Consider the following 14,938-nt stretch of genomic DNA (forward strand, 5'->3'; position numbering starts at 1 on the left):
TGACCTAATCATTTTTGAGTCATCGATCAGTTATCCTTGGATTATTTTCTAGTCGCCATGATGGGACTGAAATGTGGATTTATTTCTTGATGATGTCATGTTGTGACATGTTTGACTCAACCATTTTGGATTCTTCGATCAGTATAATTTTGAGATATTGTTGGTTGCTTGTTGAGAACCAATGGATGTGAGATATATTTTGGTTATTGAGAACCAATGGATACTTATGATTATCAGTGATGCCTTCAGTTGCCAATAGAGAACTGTTGTGGTCATGATTTTCTATGGATATTGCTCATGGAAATTTGATGCTTTTATGCATATTTGATGATTTTATCATGGATATTTGATGATTCTTATTGTGGATATTTGATGATTCTTTTTATGAATTATCTTTTGGATTTCTTTACATTTGCTTGTACAAGACTGTGGTGATTTATGATTCCATGAGCATTAGGGTAGGTAATCTACTTGTAGTGTCGGGAAGTGGCTTGCAATGGGGGTCGGGGCCTAAGTGGCTGCCAGGATAACTCATTGTAAGTTTGGTTAATAAGTGATAACATTTACACACTAAATGGGGATTAAATGAACCTAAAAAGATAATTGTTTTGGATGTTCTCGCCCATGCCTTGAGCGCTTGTATAGGCTAGGATGGGAGTAGTGAGACACATGGTTGCAACCTTGCATTCCATAGTATGCCTCGTTAGTATGAGAGGATACTAGTGGCCGCATGAGATCTGTATGGACCCGTGGAGTTTAGCTAACTACCAAGGTAACTTGTATGAGATAAATGTGATGACACTTTTCCGCTTGCATAGTAGGTTTCCTACATGTCATTGTGTGCCTCTGGGAATTACATGTCATATTTTGTGTGAATGGAACCTTTGAGTTAGTATACTTTTAGGATTCCTAGAATCATAGAGATTTATGCTTTGTGGTTTTGAAATCCTGCTTGGGACTTGAGATTATCTCCTCAGCATGGTGGGAGTGGACCATTTAGGTTCCATGCGGTCGGGTGGTAGTGTTTTATCACTCTTATCATTTGAGATCCATTGAGACACCATGGTTGGAGCATTCTTGGTTGGTATTTATCTTCATTATGCTCTAGGATCATTATGATAGATGATATACCTTATGATGGATATATCTACTGGTATGTTCTTGTATTGATGATTTGCATATGTTAGTTGATGTTATCTTATGCTTTACTTTGCATGTTAGTAGGATGTTTTTAGGAGTGACATTCCTACTATGTTTATAGTTGATGATCTCTTCGGTGCTTTGGAATGTTACGCACGGAGGGATGGCTAGGATCCATGATGGTCTAATGATGCTATTAACGGTTGGGAGGAACCGTGTACTTAGTTATTTATGTTGTGATGTATGGTTATCTTTTATGATGGATGTTTATATCTTTATGATGATGATGTATGATTATGGTTTCATTATGTTATTGCATCATGGATTAATATTGGATGATGATATACTTTATTTACATGGATGTTTATTCTTTTAAGCTTTTCATACCTTGTAACATGTATAGTGGATGATTGAGCAATTTAAAATGTACACTTGTATATGGTTTAAGAACATTGGATGTATCCTTGTTATTTCATTGTTAAGGATGTAATGTTAGATGAATAAGTAATGATTAGAAGTAATTCAATGTTAAGGGATCTCTAAAGTTTGTAATCTATTATGTTATGTTGTGTTTACTTTTAGTTGGATGTTACTATTGCTTCCGCAAGTGTTGTGTATGGTTTTACTTTCATGTTTAAAAAAAAAAATTGTTTGGCAAACTTAGTGAAATTCTTTGGATCCCTTGGCGGGGCATTATAGTATGTATGTATGTATGTATGTATGTATGTATGTAATTTATTATATCATATCCAAAAATATGTATGAATATATGGGTATATGTATACATGTATGGAAAATAAGTGAGAGTGAAGAATATGTAAGAAGCATGTCAATGTGAATCAGTAGCAAAGTGTATTGTAAGGCCATATTAGAAAAGGAGTAGTAGAGTCATATCTATCTAATAAAGGTGATCAATACCTCAAAGAATCTCTATCAATAAATTAGTTGTAAGTTAGAGATCTACTATTTCATTCTAACAAGTGAACTAGTCCAAATCCTCTAATAAGGTAGACTTAATAGTCTTTTGTCAAATCTCTTTACCAAGTGCATACTTCATTGTATGTTTGTAAAACCTCTAACGAGGTGGACCTAGCAGTCCTAATTGCTCCTAACAAGGTAGATCATTAGAAGTGATCATTATAAGCCTTAACAGGCCAACTTTATGCTATAGTATTGAAGTTTTGTGGGTATCATCCCCACCCCAGTTTTACTTTCTATTTGGAAGGTTCACCAAATTATTGTGTTCATGTGCCATGAATATTTATGTTTTTAATTTCTCATGCATGCAATTAGTTCTGATTTAATGAATTAAATGGTTATTGGATTGTTATAATTAATATCTAAATTTGATAAAGTTTTCAAGCTTACTGATTCACCCCTCCCCTCTCAGTGACCTAGCATAGTCTTCAATATTTCCAGCAGGTGCTACAAATCAAGTTACAAACCAAAAACAAGTTGTAGTGACTACTAAGTCACATATGATGAATATCGAGTTACATTAAGGTACTAAGCTACATGCATATACTAAGTTATAAAATGAAGTTGAAGCACATTTTGATTTTCAGATTAGTAGAGATGCTAAGTTACCTGACAAAGATGCACCCATGATGCTAAGATTGAAAGATCAAGTGAAGAAACAAGAGCTGAACCAAGATTATCCAAATATGTGAAGAAACATCATTCTACTACACAAATCATTAGAGATAAATATGCTAGACCAATGACAACAAAAAATTTGAGAAATGACTCGTGTTTGCTAAGCATGCAATGTAGGATTTGAGCAAATACACCAATCAAATCTATGAAGCCCAAGAAAACCTGCATGTAGAAAACCTATCACGGAGAAGAAAAAGACAAGAAGAGGCAACAGTTTGATCTGAAAATAGAAAAATTGTATTCAGACGAAGAAAATATTAGTCAATGGATTCAATGAATTACAAAGAGATCAATCCTTATAAAGGAGATCGAAACCTAAAAAGGGTAACCTAAAGCCTTAAAAAGCTAGGTTGCATATCATAATTAATATAAAATATTAATTATATGCACCTAAAAGATAGCTTAAGAAAAATAGAGTAATATGAAACTTATTTAATTAAATCAAAGTGATTTAATTAATTATAAGTGAAAACAACTAATTACTCTAACACTCCCCCTTAAGTGAAGCTCAGGAGGTAAGATAACCTAGCACAGCTATGAAAGCAAAAACAAATCAGTCCCAACAACAAGGCCTGATCAAGTACCCAATACAAAGAAATCTATGTAAACTAGAGAAATAGAGAAAACCACATGGGAAAAGCCCTACTCCAAAAAGAGATAGCAAAGAATGTTCTAGAAGATAGAAATAAAGAGAGATCATGAAGAGAACCACTGAAGCATGAACAAGCTGCAAAAATCTATCAAAAAGAAACTGTTGATCTGTAGAACCTCCATGGAAATAGAAGGCATGAACTGAGCATGTCTATATGGTAGATGATCCATCTCACCGAAATACATAAGTAGCTAGCCACTGCAATTACCTAGTATATAGGATTAGGTACTAAATACATAGCTCACACTAATGAACCATCAAACCAAGGAAGCATTAGAACCAACAAAATAACCCCCCCTTAATGTAGATGAGGTGACGTGACATGCAACTAAAAAGGTGGGCCAAAAATCTCCTGCAACATAGGAACCAAACACATCGAGAGTGAGGTACAGAAACCTATAAAGGCACATGTCACCAACACTACATGAGTCAAAAGAGGAAGAGGGCACAAAACTAGCAAACAACTATCCCCCCCATGGTACTTTATAAAATAGTGTGAGTACAAAAAATCACAATAATGAAAAGGGTCCCAAAATGTAGGACATGGCACTTTATCTTAGTGTGTTTTGCAAAAAATATACTTACAAATGAGATCAACAATGATTAGAAAAGGAAAAAGACTAGTACAATAGAAAGTACAAGCCAAAACAAAGCATCTGAAGCAAAAAAATTGATCCCTAGACCTAAAACAACTAGGATATCCACCAACATGCAAAAATGCAAAAGACTAAATAGAATGTACTTAGAGTAGAATCTAGAACAACAACTAGCATCACTAAAAAGAGTGTAGAAACAACTTTTCAACGATATAAAGAAGTCCCAAATCAGAGATCAGATGCTCAAGATATGCCTCCCAAAGTGCAAAATAGAATATCTAGATTTGACTACCAAAATAAGAAATCAAACTACATCAAAACTCAAAAACACCTGCACAAATATCTCTGTCCCAATACTAGCTTTCTGGTGCATTTTTTGGATCAAAAAAATATGTCCATATGCTCAAGTTACGGAGAAAAAACCAATAGGCCCTCTAAAATGCATGAATTTTTTTTTTTAAAAATAAAATAATAATAATAGAAATAAAAAACACACAAAACCTCTCCACTTCCGATAGAGTGTCAGCCTAGTGGTGGGAGGGTGGAGGGCTACCGTGGGGCAGAGCTGCCATGGTTGCTACGACAAGAGCCGTTCGTGGAGCTGCTAGTAATTCTACTGCGGTTAGTTAACTATTGCATGTTGAAACTACCACAAATTAGTTTTTTTGTGATTTTTTTTTTTTTTTTTTGCATCTCAGATTGCATGTAGAGGTTGTACGGCCTAGCCCAACAAATTTTTTTTGCCTCCCAGATCAACTTGTCCAAATCAGACAAATTTTATATGGAAATGGGGGTTTTCACACCTTCTAAATCCATTCGTGAGGTCTATTTAGCCTCAAACTGCTCCCAAAATTAGTGACCCCCAAATTTTCTCAGAAAAAAACCTAAAAAAACACCAAACCTGATCCACCAAACCCTTGTTCTCTCTTTTTCTCCAAATACCAAACAAGCTACAATAGATATGGCTCTAATACCATGTAGGATTTGGGCAAATATGCAAATCAAATCCACAAAGCCCAAGAAAACCTACATGCAAAAAACCTATCATAGAGAAGAAAAAGACAAGAAGAGGCAAGGGTTTGATTTGAAAATAGAAAAATTGCATTCAGATGAAGAAAATATTATTCAACAGATTCAATGAATTACAAAGAGGTCAATCCTTATAATAGAGATCAAAACCTAAAAAGGGTAACCTAAAGCTTAAAAAAGATAGGTTGCACATTATAATTAATATAAAATATTAATTATATGCACCTACAAGATAGCTTAAGAAAATTAGAGTAATAGGCAACTAATTAAATCAAAGTGATTTAATTAATAAGTGAAAACAACTAATTACTCTAACATTAAGGAACTTGAATCAATAAAAGATGCATTAGAAGATAATGACTTGAGTAAAGCCATGGAAGAAGAGATTGAACAAATAGAGAAAAAAAAATTATGGTGTCTAGTTCCTAGACCAAAAGACAAGACCATGATTGGCACAAAATGGGTATTTAGAAATAAACTAGATGGAAGTGGTGAAGTAATAAGGAACAAGGAAAGATTAGTCTACGAAGGATATGCACAAGAAGGAATTGACTATGGAGAGACATTTGCCCCTGTTGCTAGATTGGAAGGAGTAAAAACTTTACTTGCTTATTTTGCATACAAAGGTTTCAAATTTTATCAAATGGATGTTAAATCTATATTTATGAATGGCATATTAAAGGAATAAGTTTACATAGAATAGCCAAAAGGTTTTGTTGATGTTAACAATAAGAACATGGTATACAAATTACACAAATCTCTACATGGTGTGAAACAAGCACCAAGAGCATGGTATGAGATAATACATAAGTATCTTGTGAAGATTGGATTTGAAAGGATTGATGATAACAACAATCTATACATAAAGACAAAGAAAGGAAAAGGTATTTTTCCATCTAAAATATTTGTTGTTGATATCATATTTGGAGGTCAAGATACCTTATGTAAAGCTTTTGCAAATGAAATAAAGCAAGAATTTGAAATGTCTATCTTTGGAGAGATCAAATTCTTTGTGGGTTTCCAAGTATATCAGATGAAATATGGTATATACATCACTTAGTCAAAATATGTCAAAGAAATACTAAAAACTTTTGGACTGGAGGATTCAAAACTAGTCAGCACACCTATGGTAACAGGACTCATGTTGTCAAAGAATGATGATTTAGCTAAAGTAAATCCAACACTATACAGGTCTATGATTGAAAAATTACAATATGTAGTACATAGCAGACCTGACATTGCATTATCTATAGGGACAGTTGCAAGATTCTCTACAAATCCCAAGGAGAATCATTTAATGGCTATAAAGAGTATAATGAGATATTTGAAAGGAATAGAGGAGTATGGTCTATAATATAAGAAAAATGAATAATTTGAATAAAGAGCCTACACTGATGTTGATTGGGCTAGAAACATTGATGATAGAAAAAAGATCAGTGGGGGAAATTTTTTCTTATGCAAGAGATTGCTTACATTGACTAGAAAGAAACAAAATTGCACCTCACAATCTATTGTAGAAGCTAAATATGTTTCTTCTATTGTAAATTGCACAAAAAATGTATGGATCAAACAACTACTCAAAGGTATGAAAGAAGAGATCATAGAAAAAGTGATACTTTATTGTGATAATACAAGTGCTATCAATATATCAAAGAGTCCTTTGATGTACACAAAGACTAAGCACATTGAAATCAAGTATCATTACATGAGAGAATTAGTTCAAGATAAAAAGGTGAAGATGGAATATGTCAACACAAAAGAAAAAATTGTTGACATCTTCACAAAAGCATTACCTAAGAAAGCTCATGAGTATCTAATATGTAAACTAGGGGTGATACCCCTATCAAAAGCTATCTAAGTAACAAAGAGGAGTGCATTGCATCAAACAAGCTGATGTCCATATGTTACAAAAAGATGTAGAGGATCTTACTTTAGGAGTTTCGTAAAGTAATCAAACGAGCTAAAACTTTAAATCAATCACAAGAAAGGTGACAAAGGGAGAAATTGAAGAAATTGAAAAGCTTATATCTGCATGTTAAGATGACAAGTCTTTGGTATTAATGTAAAAGAGGGAGAGATTTACTGATCAAGAAGAAGATATCAAAAAGAGATAATTGTTGATATTGCTAATCAAAGGAGAAAAAAAGTATGATGAGGGAGATAGAGAAATTCAAAAAAAAGGGAGAAATCCTAATACCTACCTATTAAGAGGGAGATATAGTAAAAAGGGAGATATAATCTATGAAACTCAGAGGGAGTTATAAAGAGTTTTGTAACCTATTCAGAAGATGGAAGTTTCTAATAGAGGGAGAGATTTCAATACAAGGCATTATTTTCTTTTTGGTATTGATATTATCTTACTATTTTAACCTCGTCAGTTTGGTTGAACATGGTGTTTACCACTTGGTTGATTTGGTTGATTAGTTTGGTTTACCATCAATGCTAGAGAGGGAGATTGTTGAGAATGGATTGAAGAAGCTAATTAAAGAAGGAGATTGTTGAGAACATACAAGTATGACCAGTATGTTGTTGGCATTATGTTTTATTTATCATTAGTGACAACACTTATTCATTTTTTTATGGTTATCGAGCTCATCATTCAGTCTCAAGTGTTTACTGAGCAATCCAGTGATAACCAAGTTTTACAATTCATATCGAGCATTCCTGAAGCTATCGAGTGAATATAGATAGTGTGCAATCTAGCAGTTATCACCAAGTAGATAGTGGTCACCAAGCTTTACAGTGTCTACTGAGTCATTAGTTTGCATGATGAGAAGGTAGTGTCTACCAAGTAATGGAATGAGTAGTGTTTACCGAGTGAAAGCAAGGTAAACAAAGGATTCAATATCTACCGAGTGACACTATATCTACTGATTCTCCAATGGTTATTGAGTTTGAAGCTACGTTGTGTGATTAGTATGGACTGAGCCTCTACTTCTACCAAGTGCATGATGATGTCGAGTAATGTGGTGGACACAGAGTATCAGAAGTTCACTAATTCAGGTTATAGAACCTGAGTTTCTACTATTAGGTCAACTCAGTAAAAACTTTTTTACTTATGTTTTAGCCAACCTTGTATTTGTAAATATTGGAATGGTATATATATGAAATGTATTGTATCATTTGCAACATATGCATGAGTGTATGGATGGATATGTGATATTTTGAGAAGAGTGAATGCGAATCAACAACAAAGCAGAGTATTCAGCAAGGTCTTCAAGGAGCAGTAAAGTTATATTTATCACAAGAGGTAATATGTACATCAAGGATCTAATCAGCAATAAGTTGTAAGTCAAATTCACTATTTCATTCTAATATGTGAATCAATTTTCTCAAATCCTTTAGCAAGGTCAACTTAATAGTCTTTCTTTAAATCTCTAAACAAAGTGCATACTTCATTGTATGTTTGTAAAACCTCTGACAAGGTGGATCTAGTAATCCAAATTGCTCTTAATAGGGTAGATCATCAGAAGTGGTCAATGTAAGTCTTAATAGGCCAACTTTATATTGTAGTAATGAAGTTTTGTGGGTATCATCTCCACCCCATTTTTACTTTCTATTTGGAAGGTTTCTTGTCACCAAAATTTTGTGTTCATGTGTCATCAATGTTTATATTTTCTCATCCATGTAGTAGATTAGATGAATTAATGATGAATGGATTAAGTGCTGAATTAATTTAAAGTTTTGAAGTAACTAATTCACCCCTCCCCTCTCAATAACTTAGCTAGTCTGTAATGCCTCGCCCAGAGATCCTTGGAAACAAGGATTCAAATCAAGCCAAGATTTTTTTTTTTTTTACAAGTATGAATGCACAAGACAACATCATACAGGGATCACAAAGATCACAACGGAAGACTTCAACACAATCTCGGCAACCAACGAATCTTCGAACGCCACTACCCAATTGACACACCCAAACAAAAGCCAACAACCACCACAACAAGATGAGGGCACAATAAATGACCATCATCAACAAAACACCAAGCTGGGGTAAAATGCAGAATCTCGAAGTTTGGCTAAGCCTAAAATCTTGAAGCCCTGAATATTGGCTAAGTTTGGATTTCTAAAGCCCTAAAATTTCCTAGAATCCATAACTTATCTCCGAGAGGTTTGAAACCTATCTCAAATGATTTGTCGCATATATTAAAATATATCTTAAGTATAAGAAATTATACATCAACTTATACTTAAATAATATATTTTAAACCCCAAGAGACTAAAACAGAAACATGAAAACTTGATTTCAAGAGAAACCGACAGAATTCAAAATGCAACAGCATAGGGTCAAAGAATGCCCAAAAGGGTATCCAAAACCACTCTCAAAAAGATCAGATCATGAAGAAAAGTGTCTGCTAATGGCACGCGTAGGTTTTTCAAAAAAATCGTGTGACACTTTTTACTAAGGGAGGGCAATACGTCTCCTTAAGGCATGCGACACTCTTCCAGTGTCATACGACATTTCTCAAGAAGGCATGCAACACTTTTCAGCATCGTACGACATTTCTCAAGAAGGCGTACAACACTCTTTCAGTGTTGTACAACATTTCTCAAGAAGGCGTGCGATACTTTACAGTGTCATACGACATAGTTTGCATTGGCGTGCGATACTTTTTAAAGTGTTGCACCATACTGAACAAATGTCACCCATAGAAAACAAAGACACTTCCAGAACTCAGAAAGGCAAAAAATATACCAAAGAACCTCCACACCATGGAGTACCAAATCCACATAGATTGAGGAGTGAACACTCGAGTGCAAGAACAACACAAAAAGAAGAACATCTATCCATCTCAACTACAACAGCAAAGAACACACTGAAATAAACATCGCAGAGAGATGAACAATCAAACTAAGTACGTGGTTCCTCCCAACCGTCAATAGCATCACAAGACCATCGTGGGTCCTAGCCATCCCCCACACGTAACATCCCAACCCACTGACCAGATCGTCGATACTATCGTAATAGGGATGTCACTACTAAAACATGCAACAATATAAGCATAAGAAAATCTAACATGTTAGTAGAAAAGCAAAGATAATCCTACAGTAGATAACATCACCTATCACATGCTAAACAACAATAAGAAACAACTATACTACTAAATCAAATAACATCATCTAATCATATGCTAAACATCATGATAAGGGAATGCATCAAGTAAACTAACATCATCTAAACATGATATACAAGCATCCCAATGAAAAGCATAAATCACAAGAAAGCATACTCCAGAACTCGAAGTACCAAGTGAAGACATCCAACAATGGTCGCACTAGCACAAAAGATCATCTCTATAAACCAATCCCTAGTAGTGGTAAAGGTTAGCTATGCCTCCCAACCATGTGGAACCCATAGGTCCACACCCACCATGCTGATGGAGATAATGATCCAACCAAAAACACACAAAAGAATATCCATGGCTAACACTCATGCCAAACAGTATGATGGTTGCAACCAAGAACCTAAGACAATGCAAGGAGTACAAGTCCTAGTTAGACACTCAAAAGGCTACTAAGTAGGGGTTGACATCCTAGAGAGTCACTTGGCATCAAAAATCCCAACCTCGAATTGTGTGTCCTCAAACTTAAATGGGTGCTCACACATTGTGTCCTTGAACTTAATCAGGTGCTCACACATTTTATTTATCTTAAGTTTTATTAACAATCACACATTTTATTTAGTTATCACTTGCTTAAAACTTCTTATCCTCCATCAACATCCGGCGCCATGAACGTCGAGTTGCGAGATAGAAGCCCCCTCCAAATGCTACCCTACCCTACCCATGCTCATCCTACAAAAAGTGCCTGTGGGCATGCATAATCCCATCCCAACCCCAATGATCATAACTTTTGGCAAATTCATGGAAGATTGGGCCTCGCAAGTCACCCAAAAAATGTACGCACACGTACTCATGTGTGGCGCACCACCATCATGAAGATCATAACACAAGGACAGGAATGAGAACACAATGCAAAGAAAACACCCAAATGAAAGCAACATAAGAGGACAGATTCTACATGAATCCCAAAGTCAATAAAACCATACATCATGAAATCACTCAACTGGCCTTAATTCGAGAGTATGGATTCTACACAAATCCCAATGATGCAATAAGACCAAAAGTCATGAACTTACTCAATTGGCCTCAATCCGAGAGTATGGATTCTACACGAATCATAGTTCTCATGAAACAAAAGCAAAGGTCCAACAAAAACCATAGCAATTATAAAATCACTCAACTGAACACAATGACGGGAGTACGGATGCAACACGCATCCCAATGCAACAAAAGGTGCAATAGTGGTTTGACTGATATCCAAATGGATCATCCAGGTCCATGACTCATATTGTACCAAGAAAACTCGAGAAAATAGTGCAGCACGCAAAATGAGGTAAAAACCCCAAAAATTTGAAAATTTTCAAAATTAAAACCCATTTGGCCCTTGGGTTCAAAAACCCCAAAAATACAAAAATAAATGGAATCGGACACTGTATGCAAAAATGGCCAGCATAACGGCATAAAATTCCAAACCCTTAATCCAAAAAATAGGGAAATGTTCATACCCGCCCAACCAGCTAGAACTAGCATACAGAAATGGAGGGGAACACTAGTTCTTAGCCTCCAAACAAATGGCTACCAAAAACAGAAGCAAAAACGGAGCAGAAACAATAAAACAGGAAAGCCCTACCTCACAGCCAAAAGGGCAAAACAAAAATCTGAACCATAAAATAAATATCTCGTAGAAGTAGCTAAAAATTGCTACAATCCAAGATTTCTCCGAGCTAGATCCAACGAGCCCAACCTCGCGATGATCCCACGCCCGTAGCTCCCACAATGAACAAAATAGTAAATCCTCATGAAGAGGATTTTGGGTTTTACTCTCCAACTTTCCAATTTGAAAGTGAGAAGTGAGGAATCAAATTCCTCTTTGGATATTTATTCACTTTTCAGGTGAATAATCGATTAGGGCATTTAACCAACTAATCTAGTTAAACCCCGAATTGACCCAAACAAAAATAGGCTATTCCTATAAATAGGAATTCATCTATGGAAAAGTTGCCAAAAATTAAAATAAATCAAATAAAAAGCCCGAAAACCCAAAAACACAAAAATCACCTTAAACAACTTTCGCAACAATGCAAACCTCTAAATGCATAGACACACTTACTGGTCTAATCACATAATGCAATGACTTCCGATTTAATAATGACTGAAAGGTTTAAATTAAACATTTAATTAAGGATACGTCGACCATACAAGGGTGACATTGGTAAAATATGAATGGCTGAATCACTAACTCCATGTGCCACTGCCAGGGATATACATCCTGCACACTAAACAACATGATCAAGTGCAATTGCATATAATAACATAGCCGAAGCAATAAATGCATTAAATCACCTAATTTAACCATTTATTTAATTATATTAAAATAATCTATTTACATCACTCACGTTCGCATAAAGCATAACAATGCAGGAATGAAGTAAATAACCATAGCATTAAATCTATCACATAACAAAATCAGAGGTATGTCCAAATACTAGATAACCAGATATCATCATAAAACACACTGTCATCTCAAAATGGCATCATAATGCAATATGATTTACTGAACAACATAGTAGTCTAAAATCTATGATACTAGAATCAAGATGTAACATTTGACCCTCAAGTCCTCTCAAATGTAAACATAACATGAGTAACAAATATCTCTCTAATTAGAAATGTAACAAGGTAAATGTCTGTAACACATAACCAAATAATCTCACATGAACAATCCATTTAGTCACTTACACATTTAATAATGATTGATTACACTGCATAAAAAAAAAAACACTTAAAACACATTAGCAAACATAGTCATAAAAATGACTAACCACTTCTATAGGAACCTAGTCCCATGTAGCATGCTAATAGAACATATTGCAATCTCTGCACACATCTCAAGGTAATCACGAAACAAGCTCATGATACCACATCGATCCTAGTAACCACTGGCACAAACCTCAGTGAGCCAAAAATCACATCATAATCTCAAAGATCAGTCAAAAGCATAAACAAAGCAACTGATACAAAAACATAAACCCAAACACCTCAACAGTGTAGACCACTCAGGGTCATAATCATGATCCCATCACAACAAAAGATCATCAAGGTTGCATCCATCAGGACAACTTACAAAAGTCAAATGGGAGAGGCACTACATAGTCTTGATTATTTCCAATATATACTTCAACCATTCTTTTATCACTAATGTCAAACCTACTATTTTTTGGTAAGACAACTACTTATATGATTTAAGTAGTATCACTTAGTTGATTGATGAAGAGGATTTGATAAAAAGATGTAAAAAGAACACCTAAAGGAAAGGTTGAGTTATGATTATGTAATGAAGTATAAGAATCAATTAAGACAGTGATGACATGATGTATTGATAATCTACTTAAGGTTACAAAGGTTGGTTACACTAAGAAAGTTTAGAAGAACAAGTTCCACAAAGGTTGTCCACCAAGCCTTGACTGAGTGAAGAGTAGGTGCCAAGAAAAGTTAGTGCAAGCTGAGCAGAAAATTAGTTGGAGCTAAGTAAAAGTTCATTCTAGTGTATGTTGAGTAGAATAGTGGATGTCAAGTAAAGTTTAGTTGATGTCGAGCACCAATAAACTTTAGTTCATATTGAGCATATTCACAATGGATGTTGAGCAATGCAATATGTGCCAAGCATTAGAAGCATGATAATATTGAGTGGCTACATTATTCAAAAGATCATGAATTCAATGGATCTAAGCTGACAAGTTTGTTTTCTTGAAATTTGTGAACCAAGTAGAAGATAAGGATGATGAGCTAGTGGCACAGACTTCAAGGTAAACCATTTTTAGGAAAATTCAAAGAGGATTCAAGAAAATGTTTCTAGAAGAGATATGGAATGTGGGATAGATTCATTATATCCTACCTAATCCATCCTAACCCTAAATTGGATGATGGAGAATAAGTGGGAAAAGATCTTAATTTCCTATTTATAGGAATGGGTGGTCAGATGCAAAGAGAAGAAGTGCAAGAACTTAAGGAAGACAAGAAGTCAATGGTTTTGCTACATCAAGTGACCTAAGAAGAAATTTTATTGGCATGCTAAGCAAAAAGTCTTAAGGATATGAATGCTTGAAGGGTGAAAAAGCTATCAGAGCTACAAAGTATGAAGGCCAAGTAGAATTGAAGACTGAAATAGTGATCTATAATCTACAAATGAAGTTATAAGTTGTTATCAAATCAAGCCTCACTATTATTCTCTAACAATTGTATCAATCTAGGGTAAATCCTTTGGATTAAGGTTGATCTAACAGTCATTCATAAATCCTTTAACTAGGTGACATTCCAGGTGAATGGTCTAAAGTCCTCTAACAAGCCTCACTTCTAATAGGGTGATTGAAACCCTTTAACAGTGTCACATTTAACAATGTGTATTGTAACCTTTAATAGGTTTGGCTTTTTACAAGGCATCACTTCAAAAGAGTGAAAAAGGAGTAGCATGTTACTAGTGGTTTTTCCTAAATTGGGTTTCCAAGTAAATCATTATGTCAAGTGTGTTGATGAATGTGTTATGTTTCATGTTTACATTTCTACAAGTTGATTTGATAGTAATATAAAAGTTTTAAGAGATTGCATAATCTTATGGATGCATCCATGATGAAAAATGTTTTATGGGTTCACTAAGCTATGAAAAGTTTTAGTTATACATCTAGACCTTGGATAACTAATTCACACGCCCCCCCCCCCCCCCAAGTTATTCTAAAGTATTCGAAGAACAATAAGGTAAAATGACATACACATTCCATTGCAAACCCTATCCACTTACATGCCCACAT

Source organism: Cupressus sempervirens, chromosome 7 (genome assembly GCF_028749045.1).
Source record: "Cupressus sempervirens isolate cs-2001-9-10 chromosome 7, ASM2874904v1, whole genome shotgun sequence".
Lineage (NCBI taxonomy): Eukaryota > Viridiplantae > Streptophyta > Pinopsida > Cupressales > Cupressaceae > Cupressus > Cupressus sempervirens.